The following is a 4766-nucleotide window of genomic DNA, read 5'->3' as shown; positions in this document are numbered from 1 at the left end:
CGTCCATCTGGACTTGATACTCAGACACGGTAACGGGTTCAGGGATATCAGAGTCAGGAATAGGAATATTAGTAGCCACGGGGATATTAATAGAAGTTTCCTGCATAGCTAAGGGAGATTCCGGTTTCTGAGAGAGAGAAGAAGAACTTCTAGCTAAAGCTTTCCTGGCTCTATCTTTCTCAAGTTTCTTTACATACTTAGATAGAGCCTTCCAATCTTTTCAGTCATACTGACACATTCATCACACTTCCTCTCATATGAACATTCCTGACCTCTACAAGCCACACAAATTGAATGAGGATCAAGACTAGCCTTGACCAACCTCGTCTTACAGCCTTTGCTGCATACCCTAAAGGTATAAGACCCAGAATCTGACATAATTATCAGAAAACCTGACTAAATAGGTGACAAAAATAAACTGGCAAAGCCGCAAACCAACAAGAGAGTACTTCACCAAGTGAAAACAGCTCGATGTAGGCAGAAACAATGAAATTTCGCTCGAGTACCGACAACAATGTCGCCGGCGTGACGGCAAAATTATTCTGAAGCATGTTGAATAGTTCCTAGTACCCCGACAGAGGGCAGGTGGGCGATCACCTGATATTCGGACTGGCAGCTGCATTAACAGGTAAGTTGTATTTTGAAATTTTGCCGTGACGTCAAAGACTAAAGCTATATGTAAATCAACAGGTAAGTTGTATGTGTTAAAACTATAACTAAAGAAAGCCTAACCAACACCATAAGAAATTTCATGAGGCATAGGAATAAGGAAAAAACAAACATCAAATCTCACGAGGAAGGTTGCATGTGTATTGAACATTTAGAATATTACAAAGAAAAACATATCAGTGTTGTAGATAATATTCTAAAAAAAATCAAAATGGAAAAATTAAATCAAGATAGTAAAAATGTAACAGTCAACGAAAGTCAAAATAAAAACAACAACAAAAAATGAATCAAGACCTACAAAAATACAAATTAACTTATAAAAAAAAAAAAAATCAACTTAAATAATTTAGAGTAATTGACCACTCTCATATTACACCATTCAATCGTTATATAATTCAATGGAACATAAATGGATTATTAAGAATGCTGGGAGAAGTCCAACGACTTATCAGGGAATATGAACCAATGATTATATGTATACAACATGTTGGAAAAATTGTTCCAAATATAGATAAATATCTACTAGCCACAACATCAAAGGGAAATGAAAATAACTTTTAAACAGCAATATATGTCCATAATAAAATGATATACGACAAAGTAGATATAGACTTTTAAAATCTGATTAAATTGAATTACAAATTTCAGCAATAACAGTGAAAATAGAAAATAATTTATTTGATATTATTAACTTATACAACCAGCCTAATAAAAAGTCATCAGTGATTTAAACATATTACAGAAAATAATAAAAGATTGTAAGAAACCCATATTAATTGTATGTGATTTCAATGCACATAACCCAATATGGGACTGTAACAACATTACACCAGATAAAGATGGAGAAAAAATAGAAAACTTGATGAACACTAATAATCTCTGTTGTCTGAATGACTTTGATTTAACAAATGTTTGGTCTGATGACCTGCTCATTAAAACCATGTGGAACAATTTTTTCCATAAATAAAATCAATAGATGTAAGGCTGCCTTTGTTCAACTAAATATAGTTGACAAACTAGACTGGAATAGTCTTGATGACTCCTATTCAAGTGATCATTTTCCCATAATAATATCTTTATTAAATAATAAATTTGGAAACCATACTCTCCACATTATAACATGCAAAAATGCAGATTGGGACATTTTTAACTTGCATATGCCATTTGAAATCTTGATCAAAATGATATTTTTATGATAAAATAAGGTTTTACTTATACTTACCTGGTAGTTACATATAGCTGTCGTCTCTGACGTCACGGCAGAATTTTAAATTTCGCGCTAGCGCTATAAACACCTAGGTGATCCCTCTACCAGCGCCCCTCTATAGGTAACAAGGAACTATCCCAACAATGTTCTAGAACCCATTAAGTTTTATGCCCACTTGACATGAGAGGGGAGGTGGGCGGGTTTACTCATGTAACTACCAGGTAAGTATAAGTAAAACCTTATTTTATCATAAAAATATCATTTTTACTTATAGACCTTACCTGGTAGTTACATATAGCTGATTGGCACCTTTAGTGGAGGTGGGACCATGTCAGCCACATATATTGTTAGAAATCAAAACATGAATTTTAGTTCCTTACCTTGAAGGATTGCTGACTCAGCGGTTACTGCCTCTGTAGTCTGCTTATCCCTCGATTGTATAGACAGGATATAAAGGATCCAGGTGTCAGATACAATCTGTTAGTACTTGCCGTAGAGGACAACGCCGTGACGGACAAGACTTAGTATGCCCTTGCTCTGGGCGCAGTACCAAATTAACAATAAGGGATCACCTCTATCACCATAATATTAAAATTAAAAATTAAAAACTTTCAACCACAAAATTAAAAAGACTGTAGGTACTCCTAAACCATCAAACATAGTACCTACAGACGACGCAACCAAACCCAATTTCCAACATCAAGGAGAAAATGTTAGTCGGATAGGGTTGCCCCTCTTTCTCCCTCACCCACCACCGTGTCAGTAACTACTAAAGGCCCTAAGGTACTGCCATTGTCAAAATCTGTCTTCAATTCTGACAAGTAATGCGATGCGAAGACCGACTTACATCGCCAAAATGTAGAATTCACAATCTTTTGCACTGAGAGATTGTGCCTGAAAGCTAAAGAAGTAGCTACAGCTCTTATCTCATGTGCTCTCACTTTCAGAGTTCCCGTGTCTGAGTCCTGACAATTTACATGGGCTTCTGAAATAACTTCTCTTAAGAAGAAAGCAAGAGCATTCTTGGAAAGTGGTCTTGACGGGTTTCTCACAGAACACCACAAGTTCTCCGAAGAGCCCCTGATTCCTTTTGTTCGGTGAATATAGAACTTTAAGGCTCTCACCGGGCACAACAATCTCTCTTGTTCTCCTTCTCCCACAAGATCTGAAAGGCTCTTAATGCTGAAAGACCTCGGCCATGGTCTGACGCATCTTCGTTCTTCGCTAAGAACCTAAGAGAGGAAGAACATACAGCTTTTCCTTGAGAGAAACCAATAGTTTTGTCCAAGGCATGAACCTCACTCACCCTCCTGGCTGTTGCATGAGTGCTACTAGAAAAATAGTTTTCTTAGTCAAATTTCTCAACGAGACATTTGCCAAAGGTTCAATTGATCTGAACAAATCCATTTAAGAACGATGTCCAAATTCCATGCTATTTGTTTAGGAACTTTCGTCTTCGAGGTATTAAAAGACTTAAGTAAATCCGTTAGATCCTGATTGTTCGAGATGTCTAGACCTCTGTGCTTAAATACCGACGCAAGCATTGATCGATACCCCTTAATTGTGCTCAAAGACAATCCTTTTTTCCTTATAAAGGGATAGCAAGAACTTCGCTATTTGATTTAGAGAGGTTTTAGAAGACGAAACTCCATGTCTATTGCACCAGTCTCTAAACTGATTCCATCTTGCCTGGTATACTGCGTCCGAAGACTTTCTTCTGGGTCGCGCAATAGCGCTGCAACCTCCTTTGAAAAACCTCTCTTCCTGAGGAGTCGCTCGACAGTCTGCAGGCGACAAGCCGTAGAGCGGACAAGTTCTGATGGAACCTCAGGAAGTGGGGTTGTCTGAGTAGATCTTTCCTCGACGGGAGGATCCTCGGAAAATCTGCGAGGAGGAGGAGGAGAAGATCTGGGAACCAATCCCTCGATGGCCAGAAAGGAACAATTAGTGTCATCTTGGTGTTCTTGTGGTTCCTGAACTTTTCCAAGACCTTCCTGATAATTTTGAAAGGTGGAAAATTAAAGTTCCAGGCAATCCCAACTCATTGTCATTGCATCCACCCAAAGTGCCTTGTCGTCCGGATCTGGGGAGCAATATACTGGGAGGCGTTTTGTTCTGTCTGTTGCAAACAGGTCTACTAGCGGACAACCCCACAGATTCCACAACTGTTTGCAAACCTGCGGATGTAAGGTCCATTCCGTGGGCAAGACTTGATTCTTCCTGCTTAAAGAGATCTGCTGTTACATTCCTCTCGCCTTTTATGAACCTGGTCAATAACGTGACCTCGTTCTCTTCCGACCATTCTAAAAGTTCCTTGGTCGTCTGATACAGGGAGAAGGAATGAGTGCCCCCCTGCTTTTTGATATAAGCAAGAGCTGTCGTGTTGTCCGACTGAACTAGAATTACCTTGCCTTTTACCTCTTGTTGAAATTGCATCAGGGCTAGATGTACTGCTTTCAGTTCTTTCACATTTATGTGCAGTTCTTTCTGTTCTTCCTGCCACAGGCCCGAACATTCCTTGTTGTCTAAAGTCGCTCCCCACCCCTGATCCGAAGCGTCTGACAAGAGTGTGAGGTCTGGGTTCTTGATATAAAGAGAAATTCCCTCCTCTAGTCTTTCTCTTGAATTCCACCAGAACAGCTCCTTCTTGATCCGATCTGAGACCTTGAAAAGAAAGGAATCCGGATGGGTTTTGTGTGGCCATTGGCTTTGTAGATAAAACTGCAGAGGCCTCATCTTGAGTCTCCCCAGTTTTACTTAACTTCTCCATCGAGGCTAAGGTCCCCAGCAAGCTCATCCACTGGTTGGCTGAGCAAACCTCGCGATGAAGAAAGTCGTCTATCATGCTTAGACAAGACTCTACTCTCCGTATTGATGGAGAAGCCTGAAA

Source organism: Macrobrachium rosenbergii, unplaced genomic scaffold (genome assembly GCF_040412425.1).
Source record: "Macrobrachium rosenbergii isolate ZJJX-2024 unplaced genomic scaffold, ASM4041242v1 282, whole genome shotgun sequence".
In the NCBI taxonomy this organism is placed as follows: Eukaryota; Metazoa; Arthropoda; class Malacostraca; order Decapoda; family Palaemonidae; genus Macrobrachium; species Macrobrachium rosenbergii.
This window is presented reverse-complemented; position numbering follows the sequence as displayed.